Source organism: Equus przewalskii, chromosome 1 (genome assembly GCF_037783145.1).
Source record: "Equus przewalskii isolate Varuska chromosome 1, EquPr2, whole genome shotgun sequence".
Taxonomy (NCBI): Eukaryota; Metazoa; Chordata; class Mammalia; order Perissodactyla; family Equidae; genus Equus; species Equus przewalskii.
The window spans coordinates 4,296,758-4,321,165 of NC_091831.1; the positions used below are offsets into that span (position 1 = coordinate 4,296,758).

At 39.9% G+C, this 24,408-nt stretch overlaps 1 long non-coding RNA gene across 1 annotated transcript in view; it reads left to right on the top strand.

Moving 5' to 3' along the window:
• LOC139074356 (uncharacterized) overlaps positions 1-23,771 on the top strand; it is a 112,309-nt gene extending 88,538 nt beyond the window's left edge. The window contains exons 3-4 of the long non-coding RNA XR_011523888.1: positions 22,374-22,531; positions 22,757-23,771. This is a non-coding gene — a long non-coding RNA (uncharacterized lncRNA). The remainder of the gene's footprint in view (positions 1-22,373; positions 22,532-22,756) is intronic.
• The last annotated feature ends 637 nt before the right edge of the window (positions 23,772-24,408 follow it).

Sequence of the window (24,408 nt, forward strand, 5' to 3'; positions counted from 1 at the left end):
CCCTCTCTTTATTGCTGTCTTTTGGGAAGTTAGCTGTATGTTGCATAAATTGATGAAGTAAATTGTTGGGACCACTCTATTTTTTATTCATTGTTGAAAAAGTTGAAGTTAGTTGTTTGCTTAATACTCCAAGCTGATGAGGCATTTCATTATCTTACCACTAATACACTCTAGAAAATGGAATCATTAGAGAACAGAAGTCATTGAAATGTAAACATGTGAATAATTTACACTTTCAACTGGTGTTGAATAAAAGGTTTTAATCTAGACAGAGATCTGACAATAAATATTCATTTCTAATTTCCAATGAGTAAACTTTATCTCTTTTTAAAAGCCTTTTCATTTGATTTTTTTCTTCCTGGAAGATAATGGCAAATTTGACATGGGCACATTTGGGAATAAAATTTCCCTCTGGTCAACACAACCATGAAGAGTTATTATGAAAATCAAAATTTGAAATAATTGCAAACATTGTAATGAGTAGCCATTTTAGGATTCTTATGCATTCTTGCCCTCTGAGGCTTCCCTTCCTGGTTTAGTTTTCCTGGGGGATGTGAAAAGGAAGCAGAGAAGAGGAATCTTCTCTCTACACGGACAATTTGTTGGATGGTTGCCAGCCCGGATAGCAACCAGCCCCAGAGACAGAAGTTGGCTTTGATTTTACCCGCCACTGTCCGTGTCGGCCTTGACAAAGAGGAAGGGAGTGTGACCCACGGAAAGGAAATGTTTGAGAGTCACCAAGTCATCACCAAGTCAGGGGATCTGCTGCTGCTTCTCAGGTTGGACAGGTCCATGACCACCCGCACTGGACATCCTTTGGTGTCGCATCCAGCTCTCCGTGCTGCCTTTCTTGTTTTCCTTGCTGTAAGCGTTCTAGAACCAGCTATTCTGTTTTTCCTTTTTCTTTTAATGGCTTTCTTGAGGTTTAATTTACATGTCGTAAAATTCACCAGTTCTAAGTGTCCAATTCAATTATTTGTCAGTATATTTGGAGAGCTGTGCAATCATCACCATCATCTAACTTTAGAACATTTCTCTCGCTCCCAAAAAGAAACCTTGTACCCATTTGCAGTCACTCCTCATTTCTGTTTATTCTTTTATTCTGTTTATTCTTCTTCTGGTTCGCATCCTGCGTTGGCGGCTGTTTGCACTCAATCTGTAATTGTGCAGTGAATGAATTTGAGTACCTGGACTTCTATTATGGATTTCAGAGGCTACGGAATGTCAAAGCTGAAATGACCCACGGGAGCTCATCTAGTCTAAACTTTTTCTTTGTGGTTGAGGAAACTAACTAGCAGTCTACCATGTAGGTAATGAGGGTTAATTAGAAACTGGGATTCAAGGTTAGGTGAATGTGGTTTTAACCTAAAAGGAAGCACAGGTTCCAACAGACACATTTTGAGTTGCTTCTAGAGTCAGGATGAACTCTGAAAGCCAAATGCTGACAGGTGATTTACTAACAGCTGGTATTGTAGGCACCATCCATATGGCTCGATGAGCCACCGTGGCTCCACCCCACAGACAGAGCCCGGCCTTGGCTGATCTGGGGTGTTCTTGGCCAACTTATACTCATGGCTGACTTTATATATGAAGTTGGGATGTTGGGGTCCATCGTTGCCCTGGTCTGTCTCCTCTCCCGTCCTCTGCTCTTTGCTCTTAGAAGCAGCTTAATTTTATTTCTTCCTTTCCCTTCAGAATTAGCTTCTTCTTTGCCTGGGAACAGGCCCTTCTCAGGCCCCCCGGTACTTCCATGATGACAGGCCTACAGGGTAGGCAAGTTCCACGCCCTTGGAGTGTTCTCAGCGCAGGCAGATATTCAGGAGGGATACGGAAGAGAGAGGTGCCTCAGCTTCTTTGGGTGTTTTCTATTTAAGCAGATGGTGGTTGCTCAGATGCCCAAAGTGTGTTTTCGTTGTTTCACAGAATTTTTATTACCAAAACTATGCAGAATGAGTTTTCCCAAGAATTTCTTCTTCTAATATACAAACTTCTGTTCATATTCCAATACCAGATTACAAACAGATACCATTTCTCAGAACATCTCCAAAGGGGCCATTTACAACATCTTGCTCAAAGAGCAATATGTTATTACAAGGAATTATGTCATTTTCAAAGATATTTCAGACCAGTGGATCAAATCCTCACATTTCCCCTGATTAAATTCTACTGATTAAATCACTTGTGATTTATCTGAAGATTATGAACACAAACCATAAAATAAAAAAGATCTTTTGATTTAAAAGTTAGTCATTAAAATCTTATTCTCTAAATTCCTGATTGATATTTCATTTAAACAAATATATGTGTTTGATCTTTATCTTGGTGATAAAAAACCTACTTTAGCTTTTATCTTATCCAACCAAGGCAATATAAAATAAAAGTGTGTTGATTCTAATTAAACATATAAAAATCAATAGCGATCTTACATATAAGCCATAATCAGTTAGTGCAGTCAGTGGAAAAGAAATTCCTATTTACAAAAGCGATCTAGAATATAAAGTGCCTATGAAGAATGTTAGGAAGAATAATGTAAAATCACAAGAAGGAAACTACAAAATTTTGCTGAGAAAGATCAAAATAAGGTTTGGACAAATAAAAGAGATATACTATGTTCTAGATATGGAAAGACTCAATATGGTGATTGTTATATATAAATTTTCTGTATTTTCTTAAATAAATTGTGGAATGTTAAAATTGTTTTAGAGCATAGTCCATTCTATCAACAATTAAAAATCTATCAGACTCTTGCATTGGAGTCCTGGCCTCAGTGTGGTTCTGAATCACCCCAAAATGCTTTCTGAAACACAGATAAACAAAAGAGAGTATGAAGGGTATAAAACTACAGACAACAAAAGCCAGGTGACAAGAATATGGATGGGTGTGGCCAAACCACCCTGAGCCATGGCAGAGAGGGGTCAGTTGTATGCTGGCAGATGCAGCGGGGTAGGGGCTAAGGTCTTGCCTATGATTTGTGGAAACTAAACGTATCCCCCCAAAGCAAGCATCTCTCTCTGAATTTGCAGATGTGGCCACAACCGGTCAGGCCGAGAGAAGTCCTCAGACTCAGAGATGCTGGTGAGACAGAAATGATTGTACAGGTGGGTGCTGGAACTCCAAAGATGCTGCGACAGTCTAGCTCAGTGACCAGCAGACACTTTCAGAGGGATGGAGCCTCACTGTGTGGGAGAATATCGGAATCAGAAGCCAACTTGCGTAAAGCAGGTATAGTGGGGTAAGGGAGAGAGAAGGCTCGTGTGGCATGGAGGGAGGGCCCAGAGGGAGCCCCTCCCAGTGAATATTGTAACAACCAAACCCAAAATCGAGACGTGAGAACACTGTCTTGAGAGTAAGGCCTTACATTGGGTTGGAAACCCTGAATCAGGATGAGAAACATTCCTGTAGCAGACTTAAACTGGAGACTGAGCAGTGGCTCCACAGATGTCATGTTTTGAGCCATTCAGTTTCCTGCGATAAACGGAGATTTTAATCTACATATTGAAAAGGGCACTGCAAACATGAGCAAATTGACCCAGAATGGAAAAGCCCTGGATAGATCCTAGGAAAGGTATTGAATTTCAAAAATAAGGAAAACATTCTTTGAGAATCCAGCCAAAATGTCAAAATAACTTGAAAGAGAAAGAAAATGAGACTGGCATCAATCTTCTCAACAGAAACATTTTATGCAAGAAGGCAACGTTTTAAAGATTATCAAGAAAAGAAAATGTGATTGAAGGATTTCATATCCAGCCCAGTTTCCCTTAAAATACAGAGGCCACATGTAACCTGCATTGAACATTCAAGAACCGAAGGGCAAGTGTTCCTGTGAGCCCTTCCCGGAGATTCTACGAGACAATGAACCTCAGACATATTAAAGTAATTAGAAAAGCTTTATGTAGAGTGTTGGAGAAGGCGTTGAAGATATTTGACTGTAGAACTGAGACCAAACAATGGGAGTGAGGGTGACAAAATGGTTCTGTGTTGGTTGTATGCTCTGACGATGGAGAAATGATGTAAGGCAAAATGTGAGGAGGAAGAGGAAAGTGGAACAACTCACTGATTACCCCGTGGATGTTAGCTAACAGTCAAATAGCACTTGCAACTGATAAATCAAGGAGTACAATCTTGGAGTACGAGGATTAACACCAACACTAGTGTCTAATGGTTCGGTGGTCGGGAAGAGGGACAGGAAAGGGACAAAGTTACTAGTTAGTGCCTGTTTTCATAACTGAGAACCATTTTTAACTGATTCAGGGGGAAGTTTAGCCACATGGAACATTGTTTGATTTTTTCCTTCTCCCATGGATGGTACATATGAGCTCTGCATGATTTTAGGTGCTTAAGAGATAAGTCTTTGTTTCCAATCTAAAATAGAGATGCCTGAGGGCCTAATTCTCTTGCAAAATCTGATATTTAATTTTGGCTGTTTACTTAAGTCTCCGTTGATATTAAACTAAAGAAAGAGGAGAGGAAGGCTATTATGCAAAGATATTTGTAACAAGAAAAACACTAGAAGAAAAATATAAACTTTCCTAAATACCAAAATAAATTCACCAAAATTCTGGTAAATGATACCAGAATAGTAAAGAAAAAGACCTCATAGTGAAGGACTTTGTACATGCATGTGTATGTATCATAACATCCATAACATATGTATACCTACATATATATAAGCATATAGGTATGTCATATTACATGAAACAATATGAAAGAACTGAGCTCAACATATTGTCGTATCAATAAATATTGACAGATTTAACTCACTCATTAAGAGGAAAAGATGTCTGATTGGCTAACAAAGCAAAATACAACTTAAAGCTGTATCCAAGAGAGATGCCTAATACAAAGTAATTGAGGAAGAAAAATAAAAGGCTGGCAAGGATACAAATAGTAATCAAAAGAAGGCAGGTGTTGCAATTTGATAATAGACAAGATAGAATTCAGGCCAATAATCCTTAAAAGGAAAAAAAAAGATTATTTTATAAGGCTACAGGCACAGTTCACACTGAAGATACAAAAATTATTATTATCTATGCATGAGATTACGCAGAAGCGACCTTTGTGTAACAGAAACCATGAGAGAGGAAAAAAGAGGGGCCAGCCCCATGGCTGAGTGGTTAAGTTCATGTGTTCCACTTTGGTGGTCTGAGGTTTGCTGGTTTGGATTCTGGGCGTGGACCTACACACCACTCATCAAGCCATGCTGTGGTGGCATCCCACATAGAAGAACTAGAATGACTTACAGCTAGGATATACAACTGTGTACTGGGGCTTTGGAGAGGGAAAAAAAAGAAGGAAAAAAAGAGGAAGATTGGCAAGAGATGTTAGCTCAGGGCCAATCTTCCTCACCAAAAAAAAGTTACCTTAAAAAAAAAAAGAAAGAAACGTGGACACACTGAAATAGGAGAAATAGACAGCACGTACAGAAGGACAACATATGCTTTCAGTCTCAGATGGAGACGGAATCATTAGTGTGCATTATCTTACCTCCTTCATTATGTAGAAGACCTCAACAAGGGAGTGAATAAGGTAGACTGTGTGGATCTAACATTTTGTACTCCTGTAATGGAGAACATACTTTCTTCTCAAGTACACATTTACAAAAAATGACCATATATTAGGCCATAAAGAAAACCTCAATAAGTTCCAAAAATATAAGTAATACAAACCACCCTCACTAAGTGCAATAAAACCAGGCATTAATAAGAAAATAAAAACACAAAGAGGTCCTTCCACCTGGAAAAACAAATCCTTCTATTAAACAACTTTTGGGTCAAAGGGGAAACAAACAAAATTGCAGAATTTCTAAAACTATAATAAGAAAAACTTAGTATCTCAGAATCTAGAGGATACGGTTAAACTAAAGCTAAGAGGAGAAGCATCTAATTATGTACCTCTATCACCAGAAATGGAAATAAACAAGTTAGTTATATATACAACTAAAAAAGCTAGAAAAGAATAAATGAAAAGGAATTAATAAAAATGTAGGCTGTCCTGCAGATGAGGTGAGAAGATATACATCTCCTCTGCTGGGAACAATTTAAACAGCACAGGAAATCTTGTGGAAGGTTGAGTCTAACTGGTGAGAAGTGGGGTATGTATGTTTGGTTACTTTTTGATTTCTTTTGTAGACATTGATATATATTCTGGTTTTCTACATTTCTTCAGTCAATTGTGGAACCCTCAGAATTTTGTAAAAAACTGTTCATTTTATTAACATTAAAAATTTGTTGGTCCAAAGTTGTGTTGTAGGACCCTAGGAATTGGCACCGTGGATGCAGTTGTGTAGTTTCATGAAGTTAAGGTTCTTTTTCTTGGCTCTCTGAGTTCTCTGTTTCCTTAGACTTCAGAAGGTATTTCTTTACAATACTGACAACTTTTTTCATGCATTTAAGGGGTATTAAAATTGTCTATTATTTGTAGTTGTTTTCAATGGAAGGGTTGGTCCGAATAACTTAGTGTGGGATATTAGAAATGGGAGCTTCTCTTTTTTGTTGTTAATTATTTCCTCATATTTACTTGAGATTTTTTGAGTTATTTTTCTAACTTCTTGAATGGAATGCTTAGTTAATTTGCTTTTAGTCTTTCTTATTTTTTGAAAATGCATTAAAGCTCTACATTTTCCTCTGAGGACTGCTTTGCCTGTGCCCATGGGTTTTAATATGGAACATTTTCATTACTACACATTTTTAATTTCAGTTTTTATTTTCTCTTACATTCATAAGTTATTCAGAGGTTCTGGTTCACGTGTTTGAGTAGCTTGACATTTTGAGGCCATCTTTTGGTTATTAGTTTCTAGTTTTATTGCTTTGGACTCAGAGAGAGCTGTTTCTGTGATTTCTACTTTTGTGGAGTCTGTTTAATTTTCTTTATGCACCAAAACTTGGGCACATTTGTAAAGTAAATATTCCAAAAGTGTTTGAAAAACACATGGATTCTCCATCTGTTGTGGGCAATGCTTTCTTTATATCATTTCAATCAAGCTTTTATCAAGATATTTTAATCTTGCCTCTTTATTCAGTTGTCGCATATGTAATTTTTCAAGAGGTAACTTAAAATCTCACTCTATGTCTGCGAACAAGCTAGTTTCTTCTGGTTTTCCAGTTTCTGCTTTATATATTGTATATAACTGTTTTATATATTTTGCTTGATATAGTCTGATGTTTTGCTGTTCAATGTATAGGAGCTTATACTATTAAACAAAAAGGCCTGTACTTTTATATTTTATATAAAACATAATTCCTTGTGTTAAATGTCCTTTTTGTCTTGATTTTTGGGTCTAATATTAAGTTTAAGTTTCCGCAAGTATGACAAGCCTCTTTCGTCATCTCTATTTCTCCTCCTGTACTCTGTTGATGTAATTAAGAGTTTTAGTTCCAAGATACCAAAAAATACCAAAAAATTATTATCTTTTGCCTTATACTTTTACCTTTTAAAATCATACCAACTATGGCCATATTATAAAGATAATTCTTTTTTAAAGTTGTATCTTTTTGGTATTTTTCTCACCATTATTTCTTATATCCACTAACTTCTTTATTAGATTCATTTTTCAAATTTGCCAATACAAATCTTCAAGTAACTTCTAAAAAGATTGACAAACTTTTGGAGTCACTGAATGTCTGTACTTATCCTTATTTTGCCATACACATGACTGGTTTTAGGCTAGGTATGAAATTCCTTTTTTCTCATCCTTGCAACATTGCTCCATTATCTTCTAGGACCTATTTTTGTGGATCAGATAGCTGATTTTTTGTTTCATGTAGATAATATTTTCCTTTCTGGACACTTTCAGGATGAATCTAGGAATGGGTCCTTTTTTTTTTTTGGGTAAGGAAGATTGGCCCTGAGCTAACATCTGTTGCCAATCTTCCTCTTTTTGCTTGAGGAAGACCATTGCTGAGCTTACATCTGTGCCAGTCTTGCTCTATTTTATGTGGGATGCCACCACAGCGTGGCTTGATGAGCGATGCTAGGTCCACACCTGGAATCTGAACCCACAAACCCCTGGCCACCAAAGCAGTGCACAAACTTAACCTCTATGCCACTGGGCTGGCCCCAGGAATGGGTCGTTTTTCATTCTTCTTGTACAGCACTTGATCAACCCTTTCAATAAGACAAAACAAAAGAAAATAAACAAACAAAAAAACTCAGGGCATTTTTCCAACAGGGAGAATTACTTCGTTAATGCTTTGTTCCTTTTCTCTCCTCCAATATCCTTTTCTCCTGAAAACTCTATTAGACGGCTGTTGGAATTTCTGAATCAGTCCGTGTTATCTTTTGCATTTTCTCTCCTATTTTTCATCTCTGTCCTTTTGGTTTGAGTTTTTGGAAACTGTCTCAGTCTTCCACTTTCCTAATTGGACATTCAGCTTTGTCTATTTGTTCTTTTATTGAGTTTTTCATCCTGGAAATCATATTTTTTATCTTCCTAAGTTGTATTGCAGGCTATTTGAGATTAGCCAACAGGTATCCTTTCATATTCCTCCGAGCTCATTCATTGGACTTCAACATTTTCTTCTGCCTTCGTTCTGACTCTTCTCTCAACTTCTGTGAGGGGCACTGTTCTTTCAAGCTGCTTCCCCCAGTGTGTGAGGATTCGTAATTATTCACCTCATAGATGAGACTGTAAGCCAAGTGGTACTGATGACTGTGCTGTGTCACCTTGGCAGTGAATGCAAATTCTGACCTTAGAAGCTGTGGCTCTGGTGTCTGTGCAGGGGATGGGGCTCAAGGACTCGGCCAGCTGAGCTTTCCCTCAGGGAGGGTGAGCAGGGCACCTCATGGGTCCCAGGCATCTCATTCTCACGGCAGCTTGTTACCCAGGTGACTACCAGCTTCTCTGGCCATAGACCCCACCCTGAGGACCTCCTCATCAGAAATCCCACATAAGAGAGCCATCCTATTTACTCATGATTCTAAGGATGACGAGGCTCGGCTGGGCCATCCTTCTGCTCCTGGGGCTGCTGGCGGGGTCTGCAGTTGTCTGGGGTCTCCACTGGGCTGGAACGCCCAGGAGGGATCACTCACATGCCCAGAGCCTTGGCAGGGCTGCACTTACAAAGGATGCACTTCTTTCTCTCTCTCTTTCTCCATGTAATCTCAGGGCTTCTTCCTCTTCATGTGGACTCTCATGTGATTTCTCTAGGTGGTCTCCTCAGCAGGGGAGCTGGACTTCTTACAAGGACAGCTCAGGATGTCCCCAAAGTGCAAGTTCCAAAAGGGAGGAAGCAGATGCAGCCAGTCCTCTTAAGGGCTGGGCTCAGACCTGGTGCCTGGTGCAGGGTTGCTCCCCCGTATTCTGTTTTATAATGCAAGTCACAGGCCACCCAGACTGGATGAGGGAGGTACCTACACAAGGAAGTAAACAGGGGGCACTGTGGCTCATTGGGGTGCATTGGAGGCTGCCTTTAAATAATTTCTGGGCTGACGGTCCATGACCTGATCTTTGCCCTCCTCTGATCTTGGGGTGTAATGGGGTTCTGCTGGGAAACTTATTTTCAAGATGGCCCTCTTTTTTGTCTGTTTGGTAATGCTGGCACTTTAGCTTGTTGGGATTTGCCATTGATCAATATTCATGTGTTCCATCTTCCAGAATTTTGATCTATTGGTAAGGGTCCATTTCTTCCAGAACCATAATGAATTAAAAAATATTTCTTCAGTGATTTCAACAGGGTTTGGAGAGGGCTGAAAGAATAATATATCTTCAGTCAGCCATAGAAATCAGAATCCTGTTTTTTAATTTTTAAATAAAGAGCATCTATTCCATTAGTAAATCAGAAAAACAGAACAAAATTTTAAGACATTTGCCCTTATACTGTGTCATTACATTATATTATCTTTTTAAAGGAAAATGATTGACTTTTTGCATTCTTATCTATTTCTTTATGTATTTCATGTTTTCCTAAATTCTGCCTGTAAATTAGACAATTTAATTTTTTGTTGTCTCCTGTCCTCCTTCAATCCTTAATTTTCCATGAACTCTTGAGTGGCTTCATCTTCCTTCTTTATTGACGACAAAGGTAATGAACGCCCATGAATTGAGTATCAAGGTTTTGAGAAGTTAGATTGGGTGTTTGGCCAATATATTCCTTCCTAATGCTGTGTGCGCGCGTGTGTGTACATTCACGTCTGGAAGCTTTCGAGATAGAAGAGTTTTTCTTGGCACCTAAATCACAAAAATTAACACTGTCATAGATTTTTTATCATTTTTACATAGTAATTTTTTAACTTATTTATAAGATAAATGGATTAGTTCTCACAGAAAAGCCAAACTATTCTGTTTTATTTTTGTGAGCCAAGTTATCATGAAATTCTAGCTTTAAGATCATTTTACCAAACCTCAGCTTAGCAAAAGTGACTGGAAGTATATCTTTATCAAGGAATCTTAGTAAGGCAACACCATCCCTAGATAATGATGATGTCAAAGTATTGAAAGTGTGTTTAGATCGATGCTTCTGTGTCTGGGCTGCTGGAGGAAGGCCCAGCACCCTGCAGATGAGGCTGATGGAAATTTATGTCGCTCACCACAGTGGCCTCTTGGAACTGCATAGCTGTCTTAGGTCCCGTCTCTCTTGACACTCCCAAACCACAATTTGCAATAGTCTCCACTTTTCTCCCATTGTCTTTTTCTTATTGACTAATGAAATCTCTACATCTTAAGAATATTAATCCTTGATCATACTATTTGCAATCCTTTCCAAGATTTATTTGCCTCTTGTTTTAAAAGATATTTTAAACTATCACAGCAATCCATTTTTTCTTTGTGATTCCCCCCCATTATTTTGGTGTTTTTTTCATTCATTCATTCAAAAAGACAGACATGATTCTCCCCTCATGGAATGTATAGCTTAAGAATATAAAAACTAGTCTTATTTTTTAAATTTTGCATATTTATTTTTTATTTACTTACTGGGTTATTTTTATCCATCTGGAATTTATTTGGTTATATCATGTGAGGTGTGCCTATAATGTATGCCAGTTTTTTAAACACAGGGGCGTTTTTCTTAACACTGTTTATTAAATATGTCTATTTGTATGCACACCTCTTCTCGTGTTTTATAATTTCCCCTTTAAAAGAAAAAGTCCTTAGTTAAATGAGACTTCTTGGCAGGAACATTTTCCCCATCTTGCTCTTCCCCTCCCCCAGCAATTTCTTAGCTCTTCTTTGTTATTTATTTTTGATATAAATTTTAGGATGATTCTGTCAGGTGCCATAACAATACCCACTGGGACTATGATTGCATTTACATTCCTCTTTTAAATTAATTGGGAAAAATATTCATCTTTACTGCATTCAGCCTTCCTTTCGGTGACCATCATATATTTCTGTAAAATGTTTTAATGTTGCTCAGGAAATATTTGTGGCTTTCCTATCGCAAATTCTGTATAATTCTGGTTAGGATTCGTGCTTGCGTTTTATGTTTGGGTTTGCTATTATGAAAGTAATTTTCTCCCATTCTGTTTTCTAATAACCTATGAATTAATTTTCCTATATTTAACATATTTCTGGATACTTCACTTAAATTAGTTCTAAGGGTTTCTATGTATGTGTATATTACGTGCAAAGAATGATTTTTGTCATTTATAATAGTTCGTTTTTTTATATTTCGCATGTCACTGCATTGGGAAAATCTATCAGAACAATATTAAACAGTCATAGTGATAATAGACATCGTTGTATTATTTCTAATTTTAACAGGATTAAAGTCAATATTTTTGCATAGCTTCATTTTATCATCTAAAATGATGATTGTACTATCTATCTGGTTCACAGGGTTAAGGACCAGAAAAAATGAAATGACTGTAAAACCCTATATAAATATAAGGTGGTAATGTTATTTAATTACTAAGATAGACTAACTGAACATTCTTAACAATGTAAAAATCAGAAGGCATTCATTTCCCTAAAAACCACCCTTTCCTGTTTTCACAGATAAACTAAAGATTAATACTGATTCCTGAGATGGAGTTCTTTCTTTCTCTGTTAACCGTTTGCAAGCGGAGTCATTCTTAGGTTGGCATAGAAAACCAGCTCAGGAAACATAAGAGCTCATTAATATATCTTTTGATCTTATTGTCCAAATTCAAGTTCACCTTAGATTGCAAGTCCGATTATCTTGGGACGCATATTCTACTTGGTGGGTAACAACAAAAGAAGTCACTTAGGATCTTCTCTGGTGTTCAGTTTCTGTAGACCAGTTTCTATCTTTGACCTAAGGCTGGGAAATTGTTCAGCAGGGCTGAATTCACTGTCTCCACCCTATTTCATGCTGTGGGATCCTGAAAGGAGATCCTGGTTGGATGTAGCTGACCTTCCCTGTTTAATTTCTCTAGTGGAGGAGCTGTGCCCAGAGTAGAGGCCCTCCTGCCCCTGGACCACCCTGGACCACCGCACTGGAGATGGGTGGGGGCAGCACGTCCTCCTGTGGCCCCCTCGCGCCTAGAATCCATCCACAGGCAGCTGAACGGACCTCCCCAGAATTGCCTGGAATTTTCCATATGGTTAGGCTTCTAAGCCACTTGTTTGATTACCTTGCTCTTCTTAATGCAATCTTTTTAGCCACTCAACACATTTGTTCTTGAGCAATTTAGACATCAGCCCATGTTTGTAAAGAAAATATTCCAAGAAAAGTCTCTGGAGAGGCATCTAGTGCATGACCATTTCGTGATAAAATGGGGATGGTGGCCATCAAGGGCTCATGCACTCACTTCCCGGCCACCTTTGCAATCTCATTTGATGCCACTTTCCATGTTGGTAAGTGGGTCGCTCCTCTGCTTAAAAATGAGGACCAAACTCCCCAGCTTCTTGGTTGAACCAATAAAGCTAGTAACAATAAAAAGAAACAATGCATAATGTTCATTATACTGCTGTGTGGGGAGTATGTTTAAGACTTGGGCCCTAAATGGTTTTTAATCCCAGGATGCACTGATTGTGATAATGTGAGAGGCAAACCGGCCGTCTGTTATAAAATCATTGCAAATATGAGCAGAATAAAAAATGGTTAAAGGGATCTTGTTACAGATTCTGTTTATCCCATAAGGATTTGAGAAGGGCAAAGAGGCGATGATTCTGTTTGGGACTTGTTCTTGAAAGATTACCTTTTATGTAGGTAAGTCAAAAGGTTAAAGAAGTAAACAGAATTTAAATACAGCCAGTTTTAGTAATTTTTCTATTGTTCGACTTAACTGCTTCATAACATAATAAAAAACCCCTGCAGTAGCCAGCCAAGGACAAAGAATTCTTAAGATATAAAAGCTGTAAAATCTTGCCAGGACTCATCTATAAAATATCATTTTGATTTTGGGTCTAGAGAAGTGCTATAGATCTCAAATTACAGTAAATCTCTAAAAGTCCAATAGTGATTTCCACCAGCTTGCGCCTGTAACGGACAACATTGCACCATCTCATGAAGTTATGATGAAGGAATTGGGGGAAAAGGGTGAGAGTGATTCTGGACTTTATTTTGGCACCTGGCAGAGCTCAATGTTACCACAATTATTGGTTTTCTGAAATATGTCCCTATGCATTATTCTGATCAGATTACTTGCATTGCACAATCCTCTGGTGAATAACGGGACAATAGCACAAAATAAATCTCTCTCTGAAATTTAATCTCCGTGTCTGTACACTGTTAAGAAGAACATCTACAGTCCTCCGATAAGGAGTTGTATATCTTCCCCCACTGAAGTGGGGTCTGTTCTTTAATTATCCGTAATGAAAAGTCGCAAGCAGGCAAATGACCACATCGCTGATGTTTATGTGAGAAACATGGTGTTGAAACATAGCCGATGTTCTCACAAGCCCTGTGTGTTGAAATTCTATTTTCTTTTGTAAAAACACCACAGTAGATTGGGTGGTTTACCCAAAGCATTGCCCTTTCACCTCCAACAAGTTTCTAGTCTAATTCTTTTGAAAACCTTCACCCCTGACGAGGGGTGCCCGGGTGTATGGACCATCCCTCATCATTTTGCACCTTTTCCTTTGAAGCTCTGTGAAGCTCCCCTCATTTAAAGGGAAAAACAGATTGTCTTTGGCTGTAGAATTTCTCCCAGGGAGTGGAGAGCGTGCCAAACAGGAAAACATGAGACACTTGCGCCCGGTATAGAAAAGTGACCCTGCCTCCTGTTCCTTGAGCTGTGGGGCACGTTCACGTTGAAAATGAGTGATGTGAGGGGAAGAAGGCCAACACCCTGTAAAAATAGGACCTGCGCTCACAGCTGAAGCCCTCCGCAAGGCAGGGCTTCCTAATGGCCCTCTCTTTGTAATAGCCAGAAAAAAATGCCATGGGGGCATTCAAATATCAGACCGGGAACTCAGCTCCGACTGCCTCTTGTTTATGAGGAAACATCGCATCTTGAAGTCATTTTTTCCTCTCTTTCTAGAAATCCTATTGTCAGAGTGTTACCGGCCCTCCTGATTTGGGTGTGTACCTCTTGGAACAGACTCATATCCTGGGGAAGTGTCCAGGAAATGTTTATTCTTTATTTCAAAATTAGTTTTTTTAAAAAATTATAGCAGAAAGACATGCTCATTACTAAAGGAAGCAAAGAGTACAAAATCTGGTAAGTTGCAGTTAACCACCGGCAGCCCCCGCACGTACACGGGAGGAATCGCAGTTTATGTCCTGCTGCCTGGCTGTTTTTCACTTGATGTGTCTTGGGCGTTTTTTTCATTTCTGTACATAAGTTTAAGCTGATGAAAATTAATCCTGCTTAGTATTCCAGAAACTAATTTATTTAACTTGTCCTGCGCTAATAGATGTTGAAGTTGTTTCCAGTTTTCCATTATTACAAACAAAGGAAGCCAAGAAAAAGGATACCTAAGCTCTGATACAAAGGGACTCCGTTCGGATCCGAGCTTCAGCGCTCGTCAGCCACGCTTCTTACCCTCGCTGAAACGGTTTCCTCATCTGTAAAATTGGAGTAAAGCAAACCTATGTCGTGTATTTGTTGAGAGAATTAAAACAATGCACATAGAGAGCAAAGACCAGGGCTTTGCATACAGACAGCTTTCTCCGTATTTTATCTGGAATAAACACTTGCGTGTGTGTGTGTGTGTGAGAGAGAGAGAGAATCTTTATACAAATAAGTGAGTGCTTTGTAAGATTAAGTCTCATATGTGGAATTGCTGGGTCAAGGCACCCGTGCACTTTAAACCTTGAGGAATATTGCCAAGTTACCCTCCTCAAACGTGCACCCAGTCATGCTATCACTGAGAAGTCATGCGTGCCTCCTTCCCACACTGTTGTCAGAAGCGGATTATTAATATGCTGGTCATCCTTTGCAAATCCGTAAGTGAAAATGGTACTTTTTGCTGTGATTTGCATTGATTCACTTTCATTATTTCATATATCTTCGTGTCCTTGGACATTTTCCTTTTGGCTTCATCAAATTTAAACAAACAAACGAGATGTGTCAGCATTTGGTTTGCCTTGTGGAGGCCTCCCTTTCACCTGCATTGGTGTTATAAGTATTTCCCCCAGATTTTCATTTCTTTACCCATTTAGTGCGCAGAAATTGTGCTTTACAGAATTTTACACGTTATGTTTAGTCAGAGTTATCACTCTTTTCCTTTATTTCATCTGGCTTTTTTGGGTATACAATTATAATCATTTTAGCCATTTCTCGGAAAGTCCATTTTTCTTTTAGAACTATCATGCTTTCATTGAAAAAGTAAGTATGGCAGATCTCTAGAACTTATTCATCTTGCATAGCTGAAACTTTACATCTGTTGGGAAACTCTCCAATTTCCCCTCCTCCCAGGCCCTGGCAACCACCATTCTGCTCTTGAATTAACAAACAGTACTGTACACTTAAAAACTGGTTAAGAGGATAGGTCTCATGTTAAATGCTCTTACCACCCCCCGCTCCTCCCCAAAAAAACCCCAAACCAAACCAACAACAGAACCCAAAGGAGCAGGAGGGAACTTTTTGAGGTGATGGACATATTTATTACCTGGATTGTGGTGATGGTTTCACAGGTGTATGCTTACCTCCAAACTCATCAAATTGTATGCGTTAAATATGTCCAGGGTTTTTTTGTATATCAATTACACCTCAGTAAAGTGCACACACACAAGTTAAGTATTTGGTCCAAATGAAACTTATTCATTAGCTATCCTTTGTTCATTCTTAGAAAAAATATTTCTGAGCATCCCCCATGTGCTGTTCTGGGCAACAGGGGTGAGCAAAAGGAAAATATGTGCCCTTGCCAGGCTGACATTTATATGTGCAACAGACAAGAAATCACGGATAAACAAGACACTTGACAATTCGCAGAGGTAAATGGCCCTTTGAAGGAAATGGAGAAGGGAAGGTGCCAGAGACCTTACGGAGTGGCCAGGGACATTTGGAGAAAGTGTGTGAGGGTCCAGCACAGAGCTGAATGCTCACAGGCTCCTGACTTTGCAATCTGCCTTGTGTATCATTATTGTTCCTTTTCGTTGGCATGTTTTTACTTTCAACCTTTCTGAATAACTTTTGAAAAATGCTTCTTACAGCATATAGTAGAATTTTCATTTGGTATAAAATGCTTTTTAATGGGTGAATTTCTCCAATTTACATCTATTGTGACAGACGTATTTATAGAATGTGGTATGCCTAATTTTAGGTTCTTGTTTCCATTTTTTACGCTTCTTTTGTTTTCTTTCTTTTGCTCACACAGTCTGAGTGTGTGTGGGGGAAGAGAGAGAATTGGAGAGGAAAGAGAGTCTGTCTAGTATTGGGAAAATTAAATTTCATTTTATTTCTTCTAGTGGTTACTTTTAAAACATTGCTTGCATTTCTATTTCTTGATTGATCAACTTCAGATAGTATTGATTTGCTCCAGCCTGTGAAAGATGGGGAAATGTGTGGCCTTACGTTTTCTTTTCCCTCCCTGTCTCTGGATTGTTGTTAGTTATGTTATAATTTTAATGTTGATTTTTTTAAAAAAACTTCCTTTCTCCTTTATCCCCATAACTCTTGCAAATGCTTTATTTTGATTCCATGTTTAAATGTATTCAAAGCTCACCCACCAGTTTGTTTATCCTCATTCCTAATTTCCTTATTTGTTTTCCCAGATTTCATCTAGCTTTCTTTTTTCTGTGAAGAGCTCATGTATGCTATATTTGAGGACAGATTTTTTTATTCACTGTATACACAAACAAATGGGCTGGGTACAAAATCCTTGAGTCCTACGTCCTCCCCCAAAGCTTTGGGGAAGAGCGTTTCTCAACGTATGGGTCTTTTGGACACCCTGCCTCAGAATTATCAGACATTTGTGTCATGTGCCAGTTCCTGGCCAGCAACTCCATCCTAGTGATTCAGAAGTTCCAAATGTGGGCTTGAGAACTCTGCCCTTTGAAAGAGGTGTCCTAGGACTCCCTTTTGCAGCTGAGGTTATGGAATCAGTGCTGCCTGGAGCGTTCTGTGGGTCTTGGCTCTGAACCGTGTGTACAACATCTTGGGCCAGCCAGGAATTTATCCTTGGTAGTTGATTTCCTTGTTCTGGTTCCTGTCCTTAAGGGTTTTTAAAAAATTCTTGAAATTCAGTCACTTCCTCTGAAGTGATATAAACTTAATGTTTATAGTCTTGTGTCATTTTCCCCCTGGATTTGGGAATCAGGTCTTTCTTTAGTTTAGGGACGTATTCCTTCCATTACATCTTGGAATGATTTCATTTTCTGCTCCATGTCCTCTCCCTGTGGGCACCCTTCGTCCCAGCCACTCTCTTTCTCCTTACTCTGATTGATTTTCTTCATGGCTGTTAACAGTATCTGAACTTCGTTCATTTTCTTGCTCCTTCCTGTCTTGTCCCCACCATAATGTGAGCTTTGGTGAGCTGGTGGCTTCCTCACTGCTTATGTCCAGGGTCCTAGAACAGCGTCTGCACATAAGGTAGTCAGGACTCAATTATTCTAAGAATTTTAGAATGAAAAAATGATTGACTAAGTGAATGAATGAATGAAAAATCACATCTATGTTGGAAGCAACGGAATCTGAATTGGAACCCCGTGTCTTTCTTTCATCTCTGTCACCTCTTCCTTATAACCCTTCATTTTTCCGTGTGACTTTGTGGAATTTTCCATAGGCTTATCCATGTACCTATATTCTCAGCATTGTCTGTTTAAATTCCTGCTGCTTTAATTGAGGTTTTCACTTCCATAACAATTTTCTTACCTTAAATTTTATCCCCTTCATTATTCTTTGTTTTTATTTTGTAATGTTCTCTCTTTTATCTCTCATAGTTCTTCTCTATTTCTTCCATATTCCATTTTCTTTTAAATTTACTCAAGAATATAAAGAAACAATTGCCTGAAAGATTTTTTTTTTCCTGCTTTTAGAGCAATTCTTTGAAAGTATGTCCTTCCTTGGCCTTCTTCCTGATATGTGGTTGTGTGTCTCTGTTAGAGATGCTGTGGCCTTGAGCATCCATCATGGAGGTGGTCACATGTCTCTGTTAGAGACGTCCTGGCTCTGGGTATCCATCATAGATGTGGTCGTGTGTCCCTGTTACTCATAATCTACTATTTGAGGTTGCCATCGTTTCCTGCCTTCACTGAAGCTGGAATTAATTTTCCATTGTTTTTGCTTTTTCCCGTGGGTTTCAGAAAAGGAAATCACCCCTTTTTCACCCCTTTTTATGGGAGCAACTTTGAGAAAGGTGGATCGAAATCCACTCGTCTGTTCGGTGGGACCCAGTGATGGAACTATGCCCAGTTCAAATGCTCCTCTTGTTAGATCCATATGTCCCTGAGTACTTCTATATGATTTTGCTAAAATTGGAAAGAAATTACAGCTAGCACGAGCATAGTGTTTCTAATGATTTGTTTTGAGTAACTCGCTGGTATTTCGGGGTTCAGCAAATGCTCATAATTTGTGAGTAACTGCTGAAGGCAGAGAAAACTAACATTTAATGGATACCTACTAGGTGATGATGGCGTTACATCTGTTATCATTCAGTTTAATCTTCACAACAAGCCTACTAGCTGGGTACTATTATCTCCATTTAGTGCACCAGGAAACTTGCTGGAGATTGCCTTCCTACTGGGATCCGATTCTGCAGCAAGTGCTAATTCCATTGAACCCTGAGGTCCTCTGTGCTGAGATGTCTCCATTACCATTTCTTGCCCTTCTTAGCAACATTTGGCCTTACTGGAGCCTAAGTGAATAAAACGTTTGCCATTGTGTTCATCTTTATGAATGTCTTAACACAGAGGTTACCTAGTGATCTTGCCTATGGGTTAAGGCTGTGGGACGGAAAGGATGAAGACAGCAGTTAAAAAAAACCGAGTGGTGTGTTCTCACCTGCCTGTTACAGAGTAGTTAAGGCTTCGGGGCTACCTCATGCCTCTAGAGCCCCTAGTCCTCGTCTGTGTCTCCCCGCAGGCCACATCGTGAATTCTTTGGGACCTTGGACAACTATCTTGTTGCCTGACTCCCTCACCTCTGCAGCATGCAGAGAGTGTGCTGCAGGGCACGGGGCTCAGTGAATGTTGGTTGAATGAATTAATGAGTCAATGATAGGTGAAGTCAGCAGAGGCTCTGAATTCACCGCCCACACCCTTGAAGGCCTACTTACCCTCTTATAACTCTACCACCCTAACTCCACAGTGAGAGAGTCATTTCTTTTGCTTATGTCTTGGATCCATGTGTCCGTCACAGATGTGGTGCTGTGTCTCTCTCTGAAGAACACGTACTCTGTGAAGGGGTAAGATCGAAAATCTGCTTGGTTATTTGTTTCTTCCATGTCAGACTTTCTCTCTGAGAAGAGCTCTTACTTGAGGAAGAGTTATGGGAGGAGAAAGAGTTGAAGGAGGTGGGTAAATTCAGTGGAATGGCCCCCAAAAATGTCTTCATCCCAACCCCTGGAACCTGGGAATACGCAGGTACAAGGTGAAGGGGAGTTATAGTTGCAGATGGAATTAAGGTCGTCAATTGGCTGGCCTTAACATAGGGAGATTATTGTGGATTATCTGGGTGGGCCCAGTAATTGCAAGGGTCTTTAAAAGTGGAAAAGAGAGGCGGAAAAGTTGGTGAGAGTGATGCAGTGTCAGAAGGGCTCAACCCACTGTTGCTGGCCTTGAAGACGGAGGAAGGGACCATGAGCCAAGGAATTCAGCCACCTCTAGAAGCTGAAAAAGACGAGGAAATGGGTTCTCCCCCCGAGCCTCCAGGAGGGACGCAGCCCTGCCGACATCTTGATTTCAGCTCAGTGAGACCATATCAGACTGCTGACCTATAAGACTGTAAAATAATACATTTGTGTTGTTTGAGGCCATTAAGTTTGTGTAATTTATTACAGCGACAGTAGGAAACCAAGAGGTAAGTGGACGCAGTTTGAAAAAGCTGGGATTGCGGTGGAAATGCCCGCCCCACTTCACCATCTGGAACAAAGATGAGCTGAGATTGTCCCTGTGCTGGCCTGCATTGTAAGCGGATTATTTGGGCTTTCATCTGGGTTTAGGAAGGCTTCTCAGTTGGTCTCGTTGTTATCCCACCTGCTGGTGGGGAGAGAACATCAATTGTGCAGCCTCGGAAGGCAGATCATAGGTCCTCTTTGAGAAGGCGGGGAAGAAAACACAGTTCAGCTCATTTGCGATTATTCCGTCTCCAGTAGAATCACCAAGAACTGTCTGCGTGAGTCTGACAAAGCAGCCGTTGGATGAGGATTCAGAAAACGCCTCATTCCATCCTCCGTTTGAGAGTCTGCAGGCGTTTTACAGTCTTCTCTGAACGCAGAACACATGCTACTTAAATTCCTGACACAGCTGCAGAAGCATATGAGCATTTTTTGTTTTGGGTTCAGAGTTTCTTCCTGACCAGCTAATAGTGATAGCAGCTCAGGTGAAGGAAAGTTACGAGCCTGCGCACACACGTGCACGCACACCCACACGCACATCCTCACTCGCATATGCACACACAGTTCTAACAGCTCCCCAATGTTCCATTCAGCAACAGATGAACTGGGTGGATGTTCACCTGTGTAAGTTTGCCTGTGCTTGGTAATTTTGTTGACTTATAAAACTTAGAAAAAAACCACAAACATTTTTTAGTTCTTATTATGTGCTAGGTGAAGTGTAATCAAGTTGCCTGTGTCATCTCATTTAATCCATAAAATTCTGTAAAAGAGACAATACTGCTGTGCCCATTTTACAGATGAGAAAGTAGGTTTGGGTCTCAGTAAGTTTGTGCAGCTCGTGTTGTGCAGATCTGGTGCTCCACTGCCCGTCTGAGTCACTCCGAATACCAGCTCATGGTTGTGATGTGCTTGTAATGGCCAGGGGGCTGGGTCTGCACCCTGGCTCTGGTGATAACTAGCTGCACGGCTGGGGCCATCCTGGTTAATCTTCTCGTATCCTAGTTTCTTGATGGAAACTGGGTATAATAATAATATCTACCTCAGACGGTTGTTTGTGGATTAAATGAGTCAATGCAAGTTTGGGTTTTGAACAATTTGTGGCACCTAGGACATCCTCATGAAACATTAGCTGCTGTTGTCACCTTAGGGCCGATGCTTTGTGAATTGTCATGTCAGTCAGTGGCTTGGTTTAAGTGTGCTAATAAATTGTATAGTTAGACAAAGCCTAGTTCACATTAAATTTCAAATAAAACAAAATAAAAGGGAAATTAAGCCAGTGGATAAATGTATATTGTAATAATCCCTTCCTTTTTATTATCTAACATGGTTCTCACAAGAACCTCAAAAACTCAGTGGGACAGTAATTATTGTATTTTTTGTTAAAATTGGGGAAACTGAAGCTCACAGAGCTAAAATTACTTGACCAAGATTACACAACCAGCAAGCAGGAAAGGCAGATCTGCTTCCAGACCTGACAATGATTCTGCTTCATCTGCCATCCTCCATCCCTCTTCCTTCCTCTTTCCTTCCTTTCTCCCTTTCTTCCTTCCTTCCTTCCTACTTTCCTTCCCTCCTTCCTTCTTTCCATCCATCATTTATTACTCAGAATGTGCAAAGGAATGCAGGAATCAAACACTTTAAAAATAAATGTGGATCCAAAAAAAATGTGGAAATGAACATATTTATTGAATCTTGGCCCAGTGGATTCTTCCTTGTAAGATTATAATGGCTTGATTAGGTTTTCTTCTCCTGAGATCATCTTTATCTTTAATTTGTCTGTGACCTTGGCCACTCCCAGTTATTTATTTTTTTTTAACTTATTCAGGAACCTATTCAGGAAGCACGTGTATTTTAACGTCATGCTATGAGACCTTGATGCTTACCACTGATGGTGTGAGATGGATTGTTAGCATGTAAAGAATTTGAAAAATATGTTATTGGGCATAAGTATTGTAATGAATTTAGGAAAAAATTATGCACGGAGCATGTCTAACCAGTGGTGTTTTGGTGACTGTCACTTGTTTCCCTTTAGCTGCCCTGTGCAGGTCTCTGCCATCTCCCTCACTGCACAGCTGCAAAATGGATGCTCTGGACACACACCTCCACCGGGAAGCACACGCGCAGGGAAACCCTTGATGGGGTGGGGACTGGAGAGGAGAGCGTACCAAAGCTGTTGAACTGTCACTCATGGTAAGACAAGGCCACTGGAGGGACACTCACTGACTGCAGACAGCTCTTTAATACTGCCGCTTTTTGGCTTTTGCTTGAGAAAGTCCTCACTCTATTTATGTTTCAAGAACTTTCTGGATGAATTCTCCAAACTGTGAGATTGTATGCATGATTACAGCCAGCTTTGCAAATTAGCATATCTTGCAGACATGTTAGCTCATTTGAACAACCTGCATTCATCCCCAGGAGGCGGCTTCAGCTGACATCAGTGTTCCACGTGCAGGACCAGAGAAGGTGGTGACTGGAAGCCTGCAGGGGTGCTCCCGCCACTCGTGGCAGGGCGGGATTCCTTTCCTGGTTTAGGTGACCCGGCCATGAACTCATCTGAAGAACCTGCTGAAAATATTTTGAACATTATGAAGAGACAGTTTTGAAAGACTTGATAGAGGTACTCATGAGTTTTTCCCCACCACAATGGGAGTGGTGAGTGGACAGAGAACAGACTTCCATCACCTCCAGGACTTGGCCGAATCATTCATTCAGGAGGACAGAGTCTGGAGGTTGTGCCTTAAACCCAAAGTTACTTACCTTATGTTGGCTAAGAATTAATTCTGTGTGTCCACCATTACTAAGGTGAGATGGTGAAATACTCCTGAGAATGCAACAATGTGAATTGGCTTCCTTGGAACTTACCTATGTTCAGACCGAGAACTGGAATCACCTAGAAGATGGAAAGACGTCTTAAAGCAGAGGTTCTCAAAGTGGGGTCCCCAGATCCGCAGCAGAGCCACACCTGAGAACTTATTAGAAGTGCAGATTCTCCAGCCTTTCCCCAGGCCTACTGAATCTGGAACTCTGGTGGGGTGGGGGGTGAGGGTGGGAATGGGAGTGGGAGGGGGATGGGGTGGTGCCAGCCTTGCATCTGTTTTCACAAGCCCTCTCAGGGGTGCAGCTGCAGCCTTCACTTTGAGAACCCACGAGAGGTAGAATAACCCTCGTTCATGACTGATCGTAAAGAGGTCCATTCTTTTTGTTGAGGAGCTTATATTCAAGTATGTATTTTAGGGAAACTAGTTAGATTTATCATTACCTGTATTTCATTTTTTAAATTTAATCTTTTAAAAGATAGTTACGCTGTTTTATTTTAATTATGCTTATTTTACAGATATCTTCTATTTGTGATAAGTGATCTTTAGTGTTTCCTTAATGGTAGTAATAATAACTTCATTCAATAAAAAAGTGAATATTTTAAAAAAGAAAATTGTAGTCAGTTTAGGTTATAATGGTGCTGTTGATACTATTAGTGTCTTCCTCTTTTTAATATTTTCTATAGTGAGTGTATCTTACCTTTGTCATCAGAAAACGATACATGTTCTAAACATAAGGAAATAATAGGCTTGAAAGTGTGCTGGGCGGCTGGGTGGGTAAAGCAGGGCTGGAAGGCCGATGGCCAGTGGACGCTCTGCTGGTTTTTCCCTTTCTGCAATGAGTGTTTGACTGAGTTACTAATGGTATTTTAGCATAAAAAATGCAACGTGTGACTATAGAGTATATGACTGCCCTTCAAACCTTGCTGGAAGTTAAGTATTCTAAAAGCTATGTTATTAGAGAGGATTTTTTAAAAATGTCATTATTTTAAGCTTACGTGGGGTAAAGTTCTCTCTTGTGGTGGACAGTTCTGTGCGTTGTGACAAATGCTGAGTGATGCAGCCACCACAATTAAGACCCAGATCTGTTCCATCACGCCCCGGAATTCCGTGTGCTGCATCTTTGTAGTGGATCGCTTCCTCAATCCCAACCCCTGGCAGTCACTGTTCTGTTCTCCGTCCCTGTGGTCCTGCTTTTTCCAGAATGTCATATAAATGGACTCTTGCACGATGCGGCCTTTGGGTCTGGCT